Source organism: Podarcis melisellensis (assembly GCF_964234715.1).
Source record: "Podarcis melisellensis genome assembly, chromosome: 9".
Classification (NCBI taxonomy): domain Eukaryota; kingdom Metazoa; phylum Chordata; class Lepidosauria; order Squamata; family Lacertidae; genus Podarcis; species Podarcis melisellensis.
The window spans coordinates 60,143,366-60,166,475 of NC_138541.1; the positions used below are offsets into that span (position 1 = coordinate 60,143,366).

At 43.6% G+C, this 23,110-nt stretch overlaps 1 long non-coding RNA gene across 3 annotated transcripts in view; it reads right to left on the reverse strand.

Annotated features, from left to right (window-relative positions):
- LOC309377444 overlaps positions 1-22,757 on the reverse strand; it is a 37,999-nt gene extending 15,242 nt beyond the window's left edge. For all 3 annotated transcript variants that reach the window (XR_014171576.1, XR_014171577.1, XR_014171578.1), the window contains exons 1-3: positions 22,584-22,757; positions 19,709-19,779; positions 7,181-7,291 (exon numbers count right to left, since the gene is read on the reverse strand). This is a non-coding gene — a long non-coding RNA (uncharacterized lncRNA). The remainder of the gene's footprint in view (positions 1-7,180; positions 7,292-19,708; positions 19,780-22,583) is intronic.
- Between the last annotated feature and the right edge of the window lie 353 nt (positions 22,758-23,110).

Consider the following 23,110-nt stretch of genomic DNA (forward strand, 5'->3'; position numbering starts at 1 on the left):
CAGCAATGACGGAAGACCAAAACAATTGTATCAATATTTCGGCTCATGCCGAAAGCAAGTTATGAAAGGGAAAATCAGAAGGGAAATCAAACTTGGAAATAACGTGAAACTTACACCAAGGAATCAGTTGCCTTAAGCAACCATTTAAAAGTATTCCCATAGGATATGGTAAAATTTCAATCAAGCTGCAGAGTAATGCTATTGCTGTCAGGTAACTGATGTTTCTTAGTTCCTTGGGTAATAATTTAAAGACAGTTTCCCAGTATGTTTTACAGGAACAAATGGGGGAGGGGAGTAACAAAGCCCCTTACTGCTCATTTTGTGTTCTCAACCTACTGATACATTTTGGTTTATTTGATTTATCATCCCAGGGTGGTTTACAATGCAGTTAAAACACAATACCGCAATAATGAAATATAGAATGACATAATTAATGTAAGTAAACAAATAGCACAGATTGATTTTAACTATGTCATTGTGTATTGTTGCCTTATCTTTGTTACATTGCCAGCACACTTGAGATGGTAGACAATTTTGTCTACCTGGGTTCCACCATTGCGTGTTCAGACCTTTAAACCTCCCCAGTGGAGCCAGTGTGATGTAGTGGTTAAGAGTAGTGGACTCATAATCTGGTGGACCGGGTTCGCGTCTCCGCTCCTCCACATGCAGCTGCTGGGTGACCTTGGGCTAGTCACACTTCTTTGAAGTCTCTCAGCCCCACTCACCTCACAGAGTGTTTGTTGTGGGGGAGGAAGGGAAAGGAAAATGTTAGCCACTTTGAGACTCCTTTGGGTAGTGATAAAGCAGGATATCAAATCCAAAGTCTTCTCTTCTTCTCCCTAAATAAATTCAGACAAGTCTCAAATTTTGGTTTGGTTTTTGGCAGAATTTAGGCCACAACTTTATTGATTGCAGCAAGTGAATGGTTGCATAGGCTCTGGTTCGACTAGCTCCCTGCACCGTTGCAGGTAGCGCTGACCCAGGGCACCAGCATAGTCCAGCCTAGGGTGAACACCTGGATAAGCGGAAAGCCGGGAACAGGCTATCTCCACCACCCAAATGCCCCCTGGACTCAGGCACGGGCACAACCCCCTCACAGTCCCTGGATTCCTTTAATGGAATACCCTTCGCATAGGGATGGCAAGAGCGTTCTCCCATCCCTATCACCTGAACCAGGGCCTATCCGCAACCTTACAAATTGTGACAATTTGCTACGCGGCAGGCGAAACCCAAATGGCACCAGCCAATCGGCCAAGTGGGGAAAATTCCTGCCGTGTCCTTGTCCCAACGACAGACAGCACACGACGGCATAGCAAGGTCAAGCACACAGCCCTAAATATAGGGAGAGGTGGGGGTGTGTGTTCTGATGCACAAGCCGAAAGAGGAAGCTCTGGGTCGTGTGCATGAGTATATATAGCTCCCTTGATCCGTTTAGCTTGCATCCCATTGGCCTGATTAAACCCAGCATCAAGGGTCCTACCAATTGGGTGTTGTGGCTAATCAATCAATCAACCCACCCAAAACACAGGGTTTGGTTGCCAGGTCTCAACGCAACACGTGCCCTCTTTAAGGGAGGACCCGATAAACCAGCAACCTGCTCCATCGCCAGTGATGCACTGCATCAGAAAGATTTTGGGCATCACAAGGAAGGACAGAGTCTCAAACAAATATTTGCTCTCTAAAGCACACAATCCCAGCATGTTCATACTGCCGTCTCAGCGACGTCTACACTGGAAGATGGCAGGATCCCCAAGGAAGTGTTTTACAGGGAGCTGGCATCAGGCATGAGGCCTGTTGGCAGACCAACTCTGTGTTACAAAGATGTCTCAAACATGACTTGAAGGCTGGCAACATTAGCCCTGCCATGTGGGAATCCCTTGCAAGAGACCGCGGTATCTGGAGACAAATTGGCAGGTCGTGTATACATAGCAGTGACCAGAAGGGGCATGACCGCTGGGAGGAGCACAGAGAGAAGAAACGCCATGGTGCATTTGCAACAGCACAACTGGACACATTCATCCTCCTCAGCTGCAACAAAACATATCTCTCCTGTATAATTCTCCACAGCAGATATTTTATAACAGTCAACTTTTCCATTTAGTGGGGAATATTGTCATTTAAGGGACGCGGGTGGCGCTGTGGGACGCGGGTGGCACTGTGGGTTAAACCACAGAGCCTGGGACGTGCCAATCAGAAGGTCGGCGGTTCGAATCCCCGCGATGGGGTGAGCTCCCGTTGCTCAGTCCCTGCCCCTGCCAACCTAGCAGTTCGAAAGCACATCAAAGTGCAAGTAGATAAATAGGTACTGCTCTGGCAGGAAGGTAAACGGCGTTTCCGTGTGCTGCTCTGGTTCGCCAGAAGCGGCTTTGTCATGCTGGCCACATGACCTGGAAGCTGTACACTGGCTCCCTCGGCCAATAAAGCGAGATGAATGCCGCAACACCAGAGTCGGTCACGACTGGACCTAATGGTCAGGGGTCCCTTTACCTTTACCTTTATTGTCATTTAAAAAAATCATTTATGTTAAAGCAGCATTCAGGAATGAGCGCATGGTGGGTGGGTGTAGACATGGACGGGTCTCTCTCCTATGCCTTGCTTAAAAGAATTTCCAGCATGGTTTGTAGATCATTTAGAATGCATCAAGGACTTTTAGCTGGGAGTTGAAGATAACCACATGAGCTGTTCTGTCATCTTTCCTGCTAAGCCTGTACTGTTTGGAGTGTCAAGCTTTCAGATCACAATGAAACTAAATTGCCAGCAAGCCTTGATTCTGTCTGAAAGGCTGAGGTGGGGAGGAAAAAATAGCAGCAAAGCACCTGGGTCTTTTGAAGACCAATTCTTCAAAATGTGTAAAGCATTCACATATCACAGGAGATGAGAACGGGATTGCCAGGCAGGCAGATGAAAAGGGGGAAATTCATTTCCTGCTTCATCACAACTGCGTTGCATTTAATAACAGGTCTGCTATCTGAATTGAAGATCTCTTGGCTTTTTGTGTGCTAGCAGTAGTGGATATTCTATTTTTTTCAAATAAAAAGTAACACTTTTGTAACTAATAGAGATTCCACCGTGTGTGTGTGTGTGTGTCAAATAAAGCATGTTTACAGTTACATCATGATTTAAATGTGGAAGAACATGTATTTATTTACTTACACTGAGATCCTCTGCACATTTAACCTATCAATAAGCTTCCTTGTACACACTTACTTCTGAGTAAACATGCACAGGATTGTGCTATTGCTTACTTAGGCTGCTGTTCTAACCTGGCAATAATCCCTACTGAACCAACTGTGTCTTCTCTGTGATTCAGGCACTACAGTGGTACCTCTGTTTACATACTTAATTTGTTCTGGAGGTCCGTTCTTAACCTGAAGCACCACTTTAGCTAATGGGGCCTCCCGCTGCCGCTGCGCTGCCACCACACGATTTCTGTTCTCATCCTGAAGCAAAGTTCTTAACCCGAGGTACTATTTCTGGGTTAGCGGAGTCTGTAACCTGAAGCATATGTAACCCGAGGTACCACTGTACCTAGTTGATGCCACCTAATGAACATATAGGTAAAGGGAAAACATTATAAAACCTTGTGGATGAAAGATAACTCCCTGTACTCTATTCTGTGTTGGCTTATTGGATATTGTTTAGGGATAGGCTTGGTTTCAGGCCCCTTACAAGATCTATTGTTTGTATGCTGAACAAGCTAACAATTGGCAGAGATATTTTATGTTAATTGGTTGGGTAGTCTCAGTCCATCAAGTATCAACTCATGCAAGCTGATTCCCATGTCACGGGAATGTCTGCCAATTCAGGAAAATGCAACAAAGGAAGTTGAAAGAAAACTGCAGAATCTAGTTATTTTATGAGACATTTTATGCAGTAAGTGATGAATAAAAGTAAATCATTACTTAGTTGAAGATAAAATCCCCACACAGATAATCAACATGCGTACTGGGTTGCATTTTGCCCAGGTACAAAATAGTAATTTTGGTCCCTAGTTGGGACCATCAGTGGAAAACCTGGTGATTAAATGTGCACTTTCTTCAGCTTTTGCTCCTGAGATTATTTCTTCCACATCAGACTTGGGGGGGAGGGGGGATAGCATGAAAGAGTATGGAAGAATTAAGTGCTGCTTCTGCCTCCAAAGGTAATGAATTATCCAAATTCGATCAGCAGCTCAGTAATCAACTGAGTTGTGCATACTACCTCTGGTTCTGAAATGGGAATTAAATTATAGTGCCCTTAATTCAAGAGCTCTCGTGAGAAGGAATATGCAAAGAAAAGATTAACACGCCTTTTATCTGAAGCCTCGATGTTAGAGGGGAAACTGGAGTCTCAGAAGTAAGAACATAATGTTTTAGATTTGGGGGATCCCCTCCCAACCCTAGAAATTAATAAATGGTAGGATTCTGATTGATTGGCATATGGATGAAAGTACAAGCTGCAGAACTGTGCCAGACAAGGAATCGCTGGGCTGGCTTATGCAAACCAGATGTTGCCAAAATGATGGGGGGGGGTGTTTGAAGTGAGGCGAAAAGAGAGGGTTTTTTTTTAAGAAAGGTGTTCTGGGAAGGAGAAACAGGGGAGGGGGAGCTGGGATCCATCTTGGGCAGGCTGGCTGAAGGCTGACTGGGAGAGATGCCTTGGACTCCAGGGCTGCATTGCTGTGGGGGACAAACCCCTCTTGAAATGACCATGCTGTAAGATCTGGGCTCCCTCCATGCAGACTGAAGGCATGAATAGGTGAATAAACCATATTTCTTAAAGCTACGGCTGTCTCCACCGTGTCTTGGTCCTCCAAAGGAACACAGACTCAGGGTGAATGCCTGAAACCCTCTGTAATCTTACTACAGGGGGAGGCACCCAACTTTTGTAACAATAAGAAGAGGCTGTTAATCAGGCCAATGGCCCACCTAGTCCAGGTTCCTGTTATCATAGTGGGCATTCCTATGTCTATGGCAAGCTTGAAAGCAGGACCTAAGCTCAGCAGCAATCTCCCCACTTGTGATTAGCAGCAACTGACAGTCAGAGGCATACTGTCTCTGACAGTGGAGATACAGTGATGATATCATCATCATCATTATCATCATTATCATTCTTATATTTGTACCCCGCTGGTTCATGTATACACTCTTGTTCTTTACGCTAGCTTTCAGTGCGTTGACTCCACCTTAATAATAATAATATTTTATTATTTATACCCCGCCCATCTGGCTGGATTTCCCCAGCCACTCTGGGTGGCTCACAACAGAATATTAATAATAATAAAAAAGCGATAAAACATCAAACATTAAAAACTTCCCTAAACAGGGCTGCCTTCAGATGTCTTCTAAAAGTCAGATAGTCACTTATTTCCTTGACATCTGATGGGAGGGCGTTCCACAGGGCGGGCGCCACTACTTGGCCCTCTGCTTGGTTCTCTATAACCTCACTTCTTGCAGGGAGGGAACCGCCATAAGGCCCTTGGAGCCTCAGTGTCTGGGCTGAACAATGCAGGTGGAGATGCTCCTTCAGGTATACTGGGCTTTTAAAGCTCCTTCAGGTATACTGGGCTTTTAAAGCTCCTTCAGGTATACTGGGCTTTTAAAGATCTTTAAAGGTCAGCACCAACACTTTGAATTGTGCTTGGAAATGTATCGGGAGCCAGTGTAGGTCTTTCAGGACCAGTGTTATATGGTCTTGACGGCCACTCCCAGTCACCAGTCTAGCTGCCGCATTCTGGATTAGTTGTAGTTTCCGGGTCACCTTCAAAGGTAGCCCCACATAGAGCGCTTCTGACCACTGGACTGCACTGTCCTTGCCTTCTAATGCCTCATGCCTCATACATATTTAGTGACCCTGGATTCTATTTAGTGAAAATGGGTACAACTTGTGACCCACTAAGCAGAACACAGCCCACCCACCGTATGGTACTGTGGCCTGCCAGCTGCTTGTTACGCCAACTACCTGTTTTTGTAGTCCTAGGTAGGCATAATGACCACTGATGATCATGGCCACTGGTCCCATCACCTCCTGGCAAATAGAAGGGGATGAAATGGAGGCAGTGAGAGATTTTACTTTCTTGGGCTCCATGATCACTGCAGATGATGACAGCAACCACAAAATTGAAAGACGCCCGCTTCTTGGGAGAAAAGCAATGACAAACCTAGACAGCATCTTAAAAAGTAGAGACATCACCTTGCCAACAAAGCTCCGTATAGTTAAAGCTATGGTTTTCCCAGTAGTGATGTATTGGAAGTGAAAGCTGGACCATAAAGAAGGCTGATTGCCGAAGAATTGATGCTTTTGAATTATGGTCCTGGAGGAGACTCTTGAGAGTCCCATGGACTGCAAGAAGATCAAACCTATCCATTCTGAAGGAAATAAGCCCTGAGTGCTCACTGGAAGGACAGATCCTGAAGCTGAGGGTCCAATACTTTGGCCACCTCATGAGAAGAGAAGACTCCCTGGAGAAGACCCTGATGTTGGGAAAGATGGAGGGCACAAGGAGAAGGGGACGACAGAGGACGAGATGGTTGAACAGTGCTCTCGAAGCTACCAGCATGAGTATGACCAAACTGTGGAAGGCAGTGGAAGACAGAAGTGCCTGGTGTGCTCTGGTCCATGGGATCATGAAGAGTCAGACACGACTAAACGACTAAACAACAACAACAGGTAGGCATCAAAAACAGAAGGTTTTGGTAACCAGCAAATATGATATCTAAGCTGCATTCAACTACAAGTTTATCTTTGGTACCTGACAGTCCCATAGCCTATGCTAGACTGTTCCATGAAATAGCTACCAAAACAAACAAACAAAAATCAGTTTTCAAAAACTGAATAAAAATGGGGTCAAGGATATGACCTTTGGAAATGCCAGCTTAGCACTGACCTTCCTTCTGGGCTTAACTTACTGCACTGTCAAATGGGATCAAACCAAGAAGGCATTCCAAGATGCTCAATAACCCTCTCTATACTAATGGAAAGCATACCCCCACATCTCTCCGCACAGTATTGATATTACAGCAAGAGGAAAACCCTTTAATAAATCCTTCGTAATGTGGCTTCACTGAAGAATCCTTATCTTTTTTTATAGATTACCATGAGCCAGAAAGTCTGAGCAATAGCTTAAAATGGCAAAAAACCAATTACAAAGTCAGCAAATGGAGAAAGCAGTTTTTAACCTGTCTAGGCTTGGGCAACTCACCGTTCATTCGCTATATTACCGATAGCCTTGTCTTGTCAATTTTTCCAGGAGTTGCAAGCTTCTCAATAATTCCTCTCTACAACCGAGTAACTTGTGGCATTTCAATCTTAGCTAGGGGAAAGAAAAAAAAAAGAAAGAGTCAATAGCTTCTTGTCTGGGTGAGCACTCCCGGGAACACAATTTATACTTGCAAGTTTTAAAGTGGTGGCTAACATTGGAAGATGTATTTATGAGACCATTATTTTCATCCCCCAGGAAGGAATCTGTCTCTCGCTGCAATCTTTTGTCTTTAGTAGCCCCAACTAATAATGCCCTTGCTTTATCACTCGGCGCGTAATAGCACTGGTTGCTATTGTGCGTCTAAAGGCTTCTTTGATCGTAGAGATTTATGAAAAGAGAAGCTTGGGGAAGAAAAGAGGAAAATTGCCAATCCGTTCATTATACATTTATAGTCCTTCTGCTTGGGTTTATTCATTTAACTAATAAGCTCCTTGTTTATAAAAAAACTACTTCTTCAGACAATATGGGCCTGTTTGTACTAGTCTGACACCACCACAGCGAGTAAATGAAACTTATGCAGAAAAGGAAAGCAATTGTCACCCTTAAACACCAGATCTTGGACCCTTCATTGCCACGATACACAGCAAATAAATGAAGTTTAAATTGTGCAATTCCCTCAAATCCAAGGCCGGTTGAAGTGTGTAATGAAGCAGGAACAGAATTCCTGCACCCCGATACTTCACCTCGCATGCTTGACTTGTCCTGTGTTATAGTGCATGAAGGTAAATTTTATAACCCATGTTTTGCTTGGCATATGTACAAATGTCCACTTAAAAAACTTATACAGCAGTTTGGACCACATGCATATCACATTCCAGTTTCATAGCTAGTTTGGGAATAATGTAACCATTTAAGCACACATTCTGGGTCCCTGTTTTGGTGGAGAAATGCAATTAGGATGTATTGCACTATGCATGCACAGGCCCTCAGCCTATGAGAAAATGTGCTCTGCCTTGAGTTGACTTAATACTGAAAAACCCTGCGTGGCTGAGATGGAATCCCAACTCATCCCAGAAGATTTGGGGACCTTTACTAGGACATTTAGGGATGCAGGTGGTGCTGTGGGTTAAACCACAGAGCCTAGAACTTGCTGATCAGAAGGTCGGCAGTTCGAATCCCCGCAACGGGGTGAGCTCCTGTTGCTTGGTCCCTGCTCCTGCCAACCCAGCAGTTCAAAAGCATGTCAAAGTGCAATTAGATAAATAGGTACCGCTCCGGCAGGAAGGTAAATGGCGTTTCCGTGCGCTGCTCTGGTTCGCCAGAAGCAGCTTAGTCATGCTGGCCACATGACCCGGAAGCTGTACACTGGCTCCCTCGGCCAATAAAGCGAGATGAGCGCCCCAGAGTCGGCCATGACTGGACCTAATGGTCAGGGGTCCCTTTACCTTTACCTTACTAGGACATTTATTTTGTTCATGCAGGGCACTTACTAGGGATGGAACGATCTGTCAATTTCAGTTATCCCAGGTTCTCATTTTTCCAAAATAAAATACAGTTCTTTAAATTTCTGCAGCAATTTGCTTTTTTTTTATTTGCAATCTCTCATGAATTCTCATGCAATAGCATTTTTCTGACTATTTTTCCAAATAAACAGATTTTTGTTTACAGTTTTGACTAATGTACACACTTTGCAAGCAATTTCCCCTAATACAATGCATTTTTGTATCTTAATTTCACTACTGTATTTTTTTTCTTAAGTGCCCTTCCCACTAATATGTGCATCTTTGTAAACATTGTTTGGTTGGAGAACTACACTGCAACATTTGGATATGTGTGAATTTCAAAGGATAGTTGTGTTTTGGTTTGCATATTGTCTCAAAAAGTGGAAATTTAATAGATTCACCTTTAAATAAAAACTGAATTTAATTAATTCTGCTCCCTAGCTAGCCAAACCTCATGAGTCTCATGTAATTGCATATAATAGGTGATAATAGGTAACAAAAGGCAACAGACCTTGTGGGGAAACTTGTCTCCTTTTATTGGACTTTCACTGAGGAACTCCAGGGTTCTCCAGAACTTTGCTTGAAAAACCACTGATGTAGATTCTACAAGAAGAGACCTGGTGTGGATGATCATATCTTTGCTCAATAATACAAAAAATGAAGAATCTTCACCCTGTAGACACAGCCCTTTCACTCCCTTCATGAGAGCTGTAATTAAACTGGGCAGCCACAATTAACCAGTCCCCCATTTTGTTTGGACCAGCTTTGGAACAAGACATTAAATTGACTTCTGGCAGTATTGCAATATATTTGTTCATGCAGAGCACTCACTAGGGGTGGAAGGATCTGGACTTGGTAGTTTTATGGGAGTTCCCTCTTTAGATGGTAACATGCATTGCCTCGGTTGCTTTAAAATGTGGGGGTCCTCCTTTTTTTCCTACAAAGTGGAGCCCAATACTTCTGCCCCCAAAGTCTTGCCCTGACAGCACCACTAAATTCAAACCATGGTTTAATATCATGGCTTGTTCTGAAGCTGGTGCTAACCATGGTTTCTCAGCTCAGGAAAAATGGGAAACTATGGTTACCAGAAGTCATGGGGCTGTTGTGGGGAGGAGCAAAAGACTTGGTCATATCTCAGCTTATTCAGCCAATATGTAATTATCCTGTTGCAGACAATGAGTTATTCAGAAATGATAATCTTCCATTCTTATATTGGTACGGTAAAGTTTGGCAAAACATAGTCCTGGAAAGGCTGTTTCACAAACCTGAAGTAATGGGAAGTCAAAGAACGATGGACAAGATTTTAGCAGACTGGTATTTGGATTTTGTAAATAGCCAGGAATTTGGTGAAACAGTTCCTACTAGATATAAACTGGTTTGGTTTTTTAAAGAGAAAATAGGATCCATTGAAGGAGGTTTAGATAAATTAAGAAAAATGAAATGTGGATCTAATTAATGAAGTCATTTTGTTTTGATTATAGGTATTAAAAAACTATTGATGTAAAGAAAAAATAGTATGCTATTTTATAGTAGATCCAATGTTATGTTAAATAGAAGATTATTAATATATTGCATTTTAAGGAACTGTAATATGAATCTTGAAATACTATTCAAACAGGGGGGGGGCTAATTTATATTTATACTTTCATCAATATTACTTTTGGAATATAGCTTGGTATGGGGGTAAAATCCATTCCTGTGTGAGACAACTAAATTGACTGATTCGAAACCGTCATTTAGGAAGGCAGACAACAGGGTCTCATATCTGTGAAATGAAGTGCAGAGGTTCCTTTGAGTTCATCTAGGATGAGAAAATGGAGCTGTCTTATACTTTTGAGTATAATTTATAATATGTATGCTCCTGGGCTTGGGACAGTATATAAAGACAAAGCAGCTGGTGATTTAGTATGTCTTTAGTCCCATAAACGTCTGGCCTTATTTTCATCTGAATTGGTAAATTACTCTAATAAAAGTCTCTGGTGTGAGAATTCGGCTACAATTCTTTAAAAAGTTTCTTCTTCCATTATCCCACTGTAGAAGCAGTAAAACATGGAATTGAGTGTAGGGCTTCCAGTTCTGGTGACAATAAATGCAATTTCTCCACGCTCTTAAGTTGGGAGCCCATTCTGCCACAATCCCATGTCCAGCACAGCTCCCACCACTGAATCTACTATCTGAATGTAAAAACAAGTGCCACAGAAATGCTGTGTAATAAATAGTGCTGTCACTTCAGGACACCTGCATTTTCTCTTGGGCAGTCCACACACATATGCTCATCACTCAGTTGTTGCAATATCAAATGATGATTACCGTATTTTTCGCCCCATAAGACGCACCTGACCATAAGACGCACCTAGTTTTTAGAGGAGGAAAACAAGAAAAAAAATACTCTGAACGAAACAGTGGATGTATGATTTTTGCGGTTCATGCTGTGCCACAGACATGATATGTGATTTGACGGTGAGTTTGGGGTGACCCAATACAAATATCCTGAGGATCCATGTGGATCTGTGCTTTGTAACCACGTTTTTGTGCCATTGCGGCCCCACGAAACAGTGGATGCCGTATTTTTTGGGTGCAGGCTATAGTATGGACATGCTAGGTGATCTGATGGTGAATTTGGGGTGACCCAATGCAAAAATCCCGAGGATCCATGTGCTTTTACTTCCCTGCTCCCAGGCAGCCTCCTTTATCTCTAGAGTCCCTTATGTCCCTCCCGATCCCTTGCCGATCAGCTGCTCAGCAGCTTTGTTTCAACACTCCCTTCCCTCTTGTTTGCCTCAGTGTCTTTTCCTTACATTTCCCTTTACCTTTTAGGAATAAAAAAAGTGTGTCTTATGGAGTGAAAAATACGGTACATCATGTGTTATAGCCATCACAGAGCAACCGCTTGGTATCATCTCAAAAACACAATTCTGTTTGACTGAAGTAGTTCACACAATCGGCTGTAAATTGCCTTTTAAAGTTATAAGACATTGGCTTGATGCACATGTCTGGCTGAACGGTTTTGATTTCTCTCCTGCCCAGGAAATCAAAAGAAAATGGTGCTCTACTCCAGTTCGCTCCCAAAGTCACGCCCAACCGGACTGGCAGGATTGGCCAGTTTCAAACTCATGATGGTGGAAAAAGCCGCCAATCCAATGGGATTTCCTAATGGCTAGCCATCTAGTCCAGCGTTGCTTCTCCAGATCCAATGCCTGCCATGACAGGCTGCAACTGCCACCATCCCCAGGACTAGGTAAGTGGCCAGTTTCAGACAAATAGCGGAAATATTTTCTCCAGTCCCAGAGTTAAGTACCTTTTCACTGCAGCTTATCACGTCAGCCTAAGCAGGCACACTAAAGCTCAGGTCCTCCGATGACACTGCTTTGATCATTAAAATATACAGATTAAACCTGTGTGTCACCATGTATCCAAAGCACATTGCATCTGCCTTCCAGCCAAGGCAGCGAGGATAATTAACTTGAAAATATGTTTCAGGAGCAGTTAAATGAGAAGAAAATACAAATCAATATTGTTCCGGGGCAGTAGGACTGATCAATAAGCTAATCTTTGAGTCTGTAAAACCTTCTGTACCCCTGAAACGCTTGAGTGCAAAGCCTTGCACTCCCTCTTCTCTAGAATATTGTAAGCTGGTCTGCATTTTGGTATCTTACTGACAACTATTTTTGACAGGAGATGAGCTCCCGGGAGGCACACAAGACTGGGTAGGAGCTCCTAACGATCTCACTAATGAGACTTATTTTGAAATGCATATTTGCTGGCGTAATGTATACAGCAAGAAAATCCAACAGACTGTTAGCTGTAGGGCACTGATGATTCTATTGCATGAATTATAGTACTTTTTATCGGGCTAAGACATTTTAATGCCCAAGGGGGCCCAAATGCCTTGGTGGATAGAGTCAGATTGCAGTCAGGCACGAGGGAGAATTATAGAATTGGAAGGGGTCTCGGCAGTCATCTAGACCAACCTCCTGCTCAGTGCAGGATCTGCAAAGCAGGATGCAAGCTTCTTTTCAGCAAACCCCCACCCCCACCCCACTGCTTCCCATAGCAGAAAGTTCCACTGCTGAACAGATTTTACTGTCCTACTTAAAAAAAAAAAAATCTGATTCCCCACAATTGCCACCCGTTGCTTCCAGTTCTGCTTTCTGCAAGACAACCCCTCAGATATCTGAAAATCAAACTTGCCCAGAGTGACAGTAGGCCAGATCTGGAAGCTGTATATAAGACACCCACACCAGATTGGCCCTCTGGCGTCACTCAACTACTTCTTTGACTATCACAGGTTCTTAAAAATATCCCTAAAAGCATTCATTTTTATTAGTAAGAGTGGGCCTGAACCGTTATATTAATGTGGGAACAATCCTAACTGGTAATGAAGGAAATCCTTCTCCATTAACCGAAGGCATAATACACCATTCTACAGATTGATCACCCGTAAAAAGCTGAGAAGGAAATGGATATTCCATAGAGCAGACAGAGGAGAACAAACACAAGCCCAAAGTTGACGAACCCTTCATTTGTTGCCAGTTAAATTTAAAGGCTCGATTCAAGATATAAACAGCCTATACAAGCAAAACCGAAAAGGTATTTTGTTCCATACGAACCCTTCTGTACTCTGAGATCTCCTGCAGAGGACTTGTTCCAGAAGCTCTGTTTCACATACTTTCTGAATCTTAAGGTAAAGGGACCCTGACCATTAGGTCCAGTCGTGGCCAACTCTGGGGTTGCGGCGCTCATCTCGCTTTATTGGCCGAGGGAGCTGGCGTACAGCTTCCGGGTCATGTGGCCAGCATGACTAAGCCGTTTCTGGCGAACCAGAGCAGCACATGGAAATGCCTTTTACCTTCCTGCTGGAGTGGTACCTATTTATCTGCTTGCACTTTGACGTGCTTTCAAACTGTTAGGTTGGCAGGAGCAGGGACCGAGCAACGGGAGCTCACCTCGTCGCAGGGATTCGAACAGCCGACCTTCTGATCGGCAAGTCCTAGGCTCTGTGGTTTAACCCACAGCGCCACCCGCGTCCCTTTCTGAATCTTACCTACAAAGAAAATGACTATTTCACTGGTGTTATCCTCCATGTGGACATGGGTGTCCACAGAAGGGTGCAGCCTCCCCCTGGCACCAAAATGAAGCATAATCTAGATATCTAAAGCTTCCATTTTTTAAAAAAAGCTTCTAGCATTTCTAGAATCTGAGATAGGAGGCAAAATGTGCTGGCCCTCATTTTTTGGGGTGATAAATTAGCTTGCAGCCCCGTTGCAGTGTTTTACTTTGCCTGCCCTCCTGGAAAAATTCTTGAAGTTACCCACATTCATGGAGCTCCTGTACTATGAAGCAGGAGGAGGGAAATGTCCTGTGTAATCTTTGGATCAAGACCATAAGGGTAGAGGCTCCCTCCCTGGACCCAAGTTGTTCAGGCCCTATATATGAAATTGTTTTATATATGTTTTTATTGTTGATGTCTTTTTTGTTAATTTACTTCCAAAATATTTTATAGGAAACGATTCATAAACCAACCAACCTTAGGCTGGCTGAATCTGAACAGCTATGGCAATTCTCTCCTTCTTCTTATGAAATGCTACTACCTTGGATCCGAAGGCCTTGCGAGTCGAACGTTTTGGCTCCCGAACACCGCAAACCCGGAAGCGAGTGTTCCGCTTTGCGAACGTTCTTTGGAACCCCAACACGCGACGTGGCTTCTGATTGGCTGCAGGAGCTTCCTGCAGCCAATCGGAAGTTGCGCCTTGGTTTCCGAACATTTTGGAAGTCGAACGGACTTCCAGAACGGATTCTGTTTGACTTCCGAGGTACCACTGTATTTCTTTTATCACTTTTGCATCCTGCCGCTTCTTTGGTCCTTACCGAGGTTACTTGGAAGCAAGTCTCATTAAACTCAGTGAGGTTTGTTTCCTAGCAAACCTACATAGGTATGGGCTGAAAGTCCATCCTCTGCCCTGCCTTACCCAAACATCCCACCCTGGCTTTGCAAGATATTCTCTGCGACAACATATTCCAGTTCAGGGAAGTCAGAGTGCGGAGGTTCCTGCATTGACCTGTATTACAGTGTAATTAAATTTAGTAGGTATCAGTGATAAGGACACAGAAATATGCTTTTGAAGTGGGAGTGATATTTGAGGTGGAAATATAAAATGCCAGACTCTGGGGAAGATTAGGAATGCGCTGCATGTTATATATAGTCATAGCTACATGCGGTGAAGCATTGCTTTTACAAGCAATGCAAAATTGGATGTGTCAGTCAGTAGGTTTTGCCACATTACTCTCTCCCGCCTCAACCCCTTACAGTGCCCTTAAGCCCCCATCCATAACAGGCTTGGCACGGATTCAGGTTTGCATATGGTCCCATCGACCATAATAACAATGGTGTCGTGGGAAAAACCAGTTGCACAGCTATTTTCTTAATGCCAGACTAGAAAAGTTACGTTGCGCCCAGTCAGCTTGATGCTGGATATAATTATGAATGGAGGTCATAAATGCGTTACGTATTTAGCCCTTCATTTGGCTTTTAAAGTCATAGATTGCCAAATGCCCTTCTGAATGTTTGATAACCACTGTCAGCATTTGTTTGAAGGAGGCAAAATAATTTATGGTGACCTTTCTTTGGGCAGCTTGAAATAAGCAGCCAAATTGGTGCAAGAAGACAGATTTCCACATGGGCTTTGGTAGGCCCGCCGTGTCCAGATTATGCGTTCCTTTATTTTATGTGGTAACTTATAATTATAGCCTGTCCTTCCCTGGATACTCCCAGGGCAGGTTGCATAAAATATCACAGTATACCATTCATTAAGAAGATCAAACCTATCGATTCTTAAGGAAATCAGCCCTGAGTGCTCACTGGAAGGACAGATCGTGAAGCTGAGGCTCCAATACTTTGGCCACCTCCTGAGAAGAGAAGACTCCCTGGAAAGGACCCTGATGTTGGGAAAGATGGAGGGCACAAGGAGAAGGGGACGGCAGAGGACGAGATGGTTGGACAGTGTTCTCGAAGCTACCAGCATGAGTTTGACCAAACTGCGGGAGCAGGGACGCGGACTTATAAAAAATATTGGGGGGGCCCGGGAAAGCTCATGAATAATAAATAAGCTCATGAATATGCAAATAAAGTGGCGCCGCCTCCTCGTGAGCGAATAGGGGAGAGCGTGCTGCGCCTATTAATCAGCTCCAAAGGAAATCGGGTGGAGCTTTTGCTCGGGAGGGAGGGCAGGAGGCATGCAGCCTGTGCATTTTGGGCTGGGGGAGGGGCGGCCCAGTCAAGTATCAAACCTCAGAGGAACCTCCGAAAACGTGGGGGCTAGCCGGAGAAGAGAGGGCGAGCCCCCTCTGCTCCGGCCCTAAATAGGGAAAGCCACGCCCCCCAGCCAGCCGATTGGCTGGCTCGGAGGCGTGGCCGGTCGGGATTCCCCTGTTCTCGAGGGGGCTGAAACCACCAGGAGGAAGGAAATTCCCCCTGGCAGTGGTGCTGCGAAGCGGTGAAACAGCGAGGATTCCCTAATCTCGCAGGGGACAGCCGGGGCTCTCCGGTTAGGGCGCGCGGCTGGCTGGCTGGCGAGGGAGCAGGTGGGGAGGAGGCAGGGGACGGCGGCGGCGCTCTGCTGGAGGGGCGCCCGAGATTATTGGGGGGGCTGAGCCCCCCCAAAAAAATTATTGAGGGGGCTCGGGCCCCCTCAGGCCCCATGGAGTCGGCGCCTGTGCGGGAGGCAATGGAAGACAGAAGTGCCCGGCGTGCTCTGGTCCATGGGGTCACAAACAGTCGAACACAACTAAACAACTAAACAACAACAACAACACCATTCATTCAGGGGAAACCACAAAGCTAAACAAAGTCACAAGAGCAGCAAAATAGGATTGCACTAATGTAGCACGAGAGAAAACATCCACTCATCCAAAAGCTTGGATATAGAGCTGTGTCTTGGTGCGATGCTGAAAACTGTACAATGCTAGTACAAGATGCATCTCAGAGGGAAGAAATCCCACAACCTGGGCCACCACAAAGAAGGCCATCTCATGTGCAATCAGTCACCCCTCTGAAAGAAGGTGTGGTAGTTTCTGCCAAACCCCTACAGGCAGGGCAGCGCCTGCCGTCTTAAAGGCTCAGTCCTTAAATGAAGGCCAACTGAACCTCAGGGGAGTGGAATTTAAGGATCTCCATTAAAGGATCTCCATGATCGAGCTGGAGTATAAGAGATCAGAAGGTCCCAAGTTGTTTAGGGCTTTGTGAATTAACACAAGAACCTTGAGCCTGGCCCGGCAGAGAATCAGCTCTGCCAGCAATGGAGTAACACACAGCCAGTAATCTGCTTTGGTGCGCAGTGCATTCTGTACTAGTTGCAACTCCCAGACCAGGTGCAAGGGCAGCCCCACATAAAGTGTGCTACAGTAATCAAGCCTTGAGATTAGCAATGCAGAGACCACAAAAACAACACTGGTTTCTTGATGACACGACGCCCAGGCGTTGGTAAGCCAACTGACACATAACATGTGCTGAAAATCCTTTGTCTTAGTTTGGTTCACAAGCAATAGTGTTGCAAGAATTGTAGATTTGGAAGGGACCACAAGGGTCATCTAGTCTAACTCCCTGCAATGCAGGAATCGTTTTGCCCAACATGGGGCTCAAACCCATGACCTTGAGATTAAGAATCTCATGCTCTACCGACTGAGCTATTACTGATTGCAGCTTCAAGATAGCTGGTTGTACAAAGGAAATAAACCCAGAGTAAAGGGGTGGATGTACCAGTGGTATAATTTCACGAAAAGTGGCCCCAATCCTGAGAACGTTAGGCTGTGTACACATTCAAAGCACAAAAACTACAGTTCCCAGCATTCTTTGGGGAAAGGTGCTTTAAATGTATAGTGTGTAGACAGAACATAGTTGCAGCTAACCTCCACCATTGATTTCTAAGGGATTTCACTGGATTAAGGGCTTCGCCTAGTCTTCCTTGCTATCATAATCCTTCATTTCCCTTACCTCTTTAGCTATGCTCCCAACTTGTTAAAGTGGTTGGTTCTCTAGCAGGAAGCCAGGATTCAGTTCCTCTTCAGACTATGAATCTTTTTTGTGCTCCTTTCCCAATACTGGCTGAATGCGGTCCAGTTTAGATGCTATTGATAAGGTAAAGAACCAGCAATTTAGAATGGGAAATTAGCATGTTGCTTTCAGCCAGCAGTGCTCAAAGGGTATGGCAAGAGAGGATGGCAAACATGGCAGGAAGATTCAAGAGCAATCAAAGAAACATTTAAACATTTCAGTGTAGTATGGATATACAACCAGAAACAGCATCCATGCTTCTCTTCAAGAGCATTGGCTATTCTTCTACAGTATATGCTCTACAGACATTGTTATGTACTAAGCTTGGATCCTAGAACAATAGGCAGGTAGGATCCTAGAATGCAACAACCCGATTGGCCTGCAGGAGCAGCCCAATCAGGCCCGAGGAGGAAGTTAATCAGCCTATTAGGCAGGTAGAATCCTAGAATGCAAGAACTGATTGGCCTGCAGGAGCAGCCCAATCAGGCTCCAGGAGGGAAGCAGAATCAGCCAGTCAGATGGGACCCATTGTGTAAATAATGTATATAAAGCCAGAGGGGAAATTCATCCACTGTTTTAAGAGCTGCAATAAAGAGCATGAAATCACAACGCAACTGAGTATATTTCAGACATATTGTTGTGAAGAGGGATCTTCAACTCTGACAAATATGAAAGATCAGAAAAGAGAAAGGTTTCTTTGTATTGATGAGGAGATGGGTTTGATTGGCTCAGATTAGACCTAATATAAATGAGATTACCCCGCAAAAGCAAGCTCATACCTCTCATTGAGTTTATATACATACATAAGGTACACTTTTACAATTATATTTTGGGAATGATTCATGTTCTTATGTATCCACATTATAAGCTCTGGATGCCCCATGATCATATAATAAAGTACAGTGGAACCTCGGGTAATGTTACCCTTGGGTAATATAAACTTCGGGTTGCGAAAGTGGCAAACCCGGAAGTGTTTCACTGCTTGCGCATGTGCAGAAGCAGTCTCTCCCTTTGCGAAAACTTTGGGATATGGCTGGACCTCCAGAACGGATTCCGTTCCCAACCAGAGGTACCACTGTAGTTGTGTTGTATGTTATAAACCAAGCACTGCTAGGAGTTGTTTCTTTCTTCTTCTTTTTAAAGGAGTGGCGTGAGGAAATTTTTATTCTGAAAGTGTGGCCCAGAGGAAAAATGTTTGCGACCCACTGCTTTAAGGATAGGTTCTTGGGGTTTCATTCATCAGTTCCTGATAATTGATTTGGTAGCTGTCTCAATGACAAATGCTCTCACTTTAAGTTTCTATACATGTCTAGTCATCCTGAAGGCAGAGGCATAATATAGATTCTGTTCTGCATCCTCACTTGGCAATATTAATCATCTGCCTTTTATTTTTACGATAAAAAGGAATGTTTAGTGCACCCAGATAGAAAAAACATGAGAACTGAAGAAAACATAGGAGCCAACTCCTAGAGGCCGTGGGAGCTTCGGCCCCCACAATAAAATATTTGAGGGGACCAGGCCCCCACAAAGTTGATGGGCATTCCCATTCGCATAGTGCGTGTGTACTGCATCATGTGATTGATTATGTGGGATGGGGCTTACCTGGGCCCCCACAATATTTTATTCAAGATGGCACCCCTGGAAGAAAACATAGAAGAGCCTAACGTAATAGTAAATCACATTTAATTTTTCCTCCCAATTTTATTTGTGATCATATTTTTTTCCTTTCGAAAAGAATTCCTGAAACATATTATAGGGGAAAAATTCCTCCAGATCTCAAGCATCAGCTTCTTAACTCTAGAAATTACAGAAGCCATTCCTCCAGATCTCAAGCATCAGCTTCTTAACTCTAGAAATTACAGAAGCCACTGAGGTGTTTACACTTTCAACTTTTGACTAGTGGCAAAATCAACCTTATACTGTAGCCTTCAGCCATGGGAAATTATAGACATATTCCAATTCAAATTCAGTGTGTACCTCTTTTTTCATGAGTCTTGCAAGGAAATATCGGTGCTGAAGCATATTTGTAGGCTTTGAAGGAATATGCCCTGGTTGAATAAAAAGTAATTTAAGTGAAGCAGTTTTAATGAGAAAAGAACGTATATCTGGAAATGCAAAATAGGTATGATATTGTATTGGGCCACAGCCATTGGATCATTGAAATGAACATTAATTTACTCTGTTTGGTCCTCTTAAAACCACTTACCGGTATATTGCATTATTCAGAAATGTCACAGAGCTAATTCAAACACACATGTTCATCTCATGATAACTGCAACACAGGCCTCATCTGCACCATATATTTAAAGCATTATCTTACCATTTTTACTGTCATGGATTCCCCCAAAGAATATTGGGAACTGTAGGTTTTTTTTAAAGGGGTGGTGGCAGCTGGTAGGAAACCCCTATTCCTCTCTACAATTCTCGGTCTCTGGAAAGGGGGGGTTGTTAACTCGTTTTGTGATCTGAGGTGAATAGTGATTTCTTAACTCTCAGCACCCCAAAAAACCTACAGTTCACAGGATTCTTTGGGGCAAACCATAGCTGTTTAAAGTGGCATAATAGTGCTTTAAAAGTGTGGCTGTGACACGAGAGTAATGGCTTGCATGTGTAATTGGGCCATTGCAGGTCAAACACTTCATACAAACTTTTCCTATCACCCAATGTCACTTCAAAAGCAGTACATGTAAAGGGTTCACGCCTAACTGCCAATCATCAAGTTCTAAGCAATCAAGTGAGAAGAAACCAATTCTTCTCCAGTTTTGCAAAAGCTGTGTTAAGCAGAAAGATAATCTTCCCAATGACAGTAGTCAATGTTACTGCTTTTTATGTAATTAGTAATTATATGTTTTATTCTCAATTTTATTTTCCCCATTTATTTTATGAGATAGATAGATGCTACTTCTTTTTTCAACTTCTCATCTCTTACCTGTTATCCGTTTGCAAATTAAACTTTGAAAGGAATAAAAATTAGGTGGGAAATCAAGCAATGCATATGTGAGCCAGCCCTGTTTTCTCACTGGTGTATTCTGATTGATCATTTTTAAAACTGCAGAGGTAGTTTTCTGAGACGGCTGTTACACAATGGTAGAGCCTATGCTTTGTCTGGAGAAGATCCCAGATTAAAAGTCTGCAATCTCCACATAGGGCTGAAAACAGTGGTGCAGAGATGCAGAGGAATGAGCATAACTGCAGGAAGTTTTCCAGATCAGGAGCAAATATGACATCTGCCAGAGCGCCAGGGTAACTGGATGAATGAAGTGAATGAATTGATAATGGAGCTTTAAAGATAGCCCTGGTGTAAGGTTGAGCTACATGAACCAACGGTCTGACTCAGTCTTTGGTGTTTCTGTGCTTGGTTCCTGCAATGTATAGGTCCTCTCTCCATCACTTATGCATCAATGTCAAAATGATTTGCATTTGTAGAGGTGATACAGCTCTTGCTGTGCATGCAAAATGGCCTGGATTCAATTCTTGCCATCTCTAGGTAGAGATGGGAGAGTCCTGTCTGAAAGCCTGGAAAGCTGCTCTTGCTAGTCATTGTAGACAATATACGGGGCAAAATGGACCCAAGATCTAACTGGTATAAAGCAGATTCCTCCATACCAGGGGAAGAAATAATATACGTTCACTATGACTTGGATTTGGCATCCAGCACAAAGTGAGTTGCACTGTCTGCAAGAGGGTGATCCTTGAGGACTGAGTTGGGACTTACATTGTTTATTACCCTGGTCATCTCTTTGAGGGGAAAGAACAGCACTCCCACCTCCATTCTATTAGACAATAGATTCTCTGGTGGATCATAAGCAGGCAGGCAGTTTCAAAATGTATGTGCGGATCTGGAGACCAGAGGCACAGTGTTTCCATTTTGAGTTTTTGCACGCAGGTCATTAAAGGGTTACAGTAAAATGCAAAACTAAACCTAACTTGCTCTCAAATGATGGCATCTTTTTCCTCTAAAAAAAACCTCATTTGAGGCACCGAATGGATTTGGTAATGCCTGATAAATTGCAATCCTATTTTTTGCGCAAGCACAAGCCATTAGTATTCAGATTCATTATCTCTACGGCAACTTTTCCTTACTTCCCATTCATTACTGCCCCTGAGAACATAATGGAGCTGTTTGGGCAGAGCTGGGTCCCAAATTCATTCTGTGCTAACACATTATTTGTGGGTACAGTTTCACCATAAATTACCAACAGCAGACAGAAATTGCCGAGCCAGGGCTTCAGACTCCCTAGTGCTAAATCCATCAGGATGAACAGATTGTAAACTGCCCATTGCAAATATGATATGCAGCAATTTAACATCCCGTTAATACTTCATAACGCCAATCCCTTCCATTTATATGGCTTTTCCCTCCAGAAGATTTGGAAATTGCTTCTCTCATTGCTATATGCCATGCCTAGCAGTTCAGATTTAATAAGAAGAGCGGCAAATACATATTTTAAAGAATGCTTAAGTCTGAAATGGACATAGTCATTAAAATAAATCTACACAGGCAAGTTTGAAATGGGTGTTTCTGCATTTTCATTTTTCTTACAAAAACACTGGGGGAAATCACTGATCACCCATATCCATATTTGGTTCTTCACATGTAGCTTCATGTGATTCTTTACCCACTTACCTGGAAGTAAGCACAACTGAACTCAATAGGATTTGGAGTAGACATGCTTGGAAGGGGCTGCATCATAGCTCTCAACTTTCAGATTTGAAAATAAGGGATCAGCAACCTCAAAAATAATGGATCAGCAGCCTCACCTGTCCTGGGGACAGTCTACGGGATATCTAACAATCCGAGATAGCAGCAGGAAGCAGCGGGAAACATTTTTGGACATTATTTCATATGTACCATCTAAGGGCCTTAAGTACTGTACAGATGATTTTTGATGAGCGTTTATCTTAGAACAGCAGACTAGCAAGGCAGGACTTTTTTTCCAGCCAGAACTCTCTGGAACTCATCTCTGGTACCTCTCAGGTGTATGCCATTGCCATCATAAGAGAACAAGGGAGGTGTTCATAGTGAGTTCCACCACCTCTTTTTCTAGAAAAACAGCACTGTGGCAAGGCATGTAATAAATCATCTTCTTTCTTCTCTGGCAATCACTCGTAGCCAAGTAAGATGGTCTTCCATGAACACAGTCTTAACGGTGTGTCTGGAAGTGACAGTGGAGGCCAATTCTGGATCCACACATCCTTCCACAGTGAATTGGTGCTGGTTTCAGGATTATGGAGACACTCTGGCAAGCCTTTTTTGCAGGGAGGGTATTGTCCTGGGAGAAGCAGGATGTGCAAACTGTATTTGTTCAGTTCACTCTGTAACGTATCGTCCGTTTCTTTTCTCTCTAGACTCCATTTGCATTATTTAAGTGACTCTGC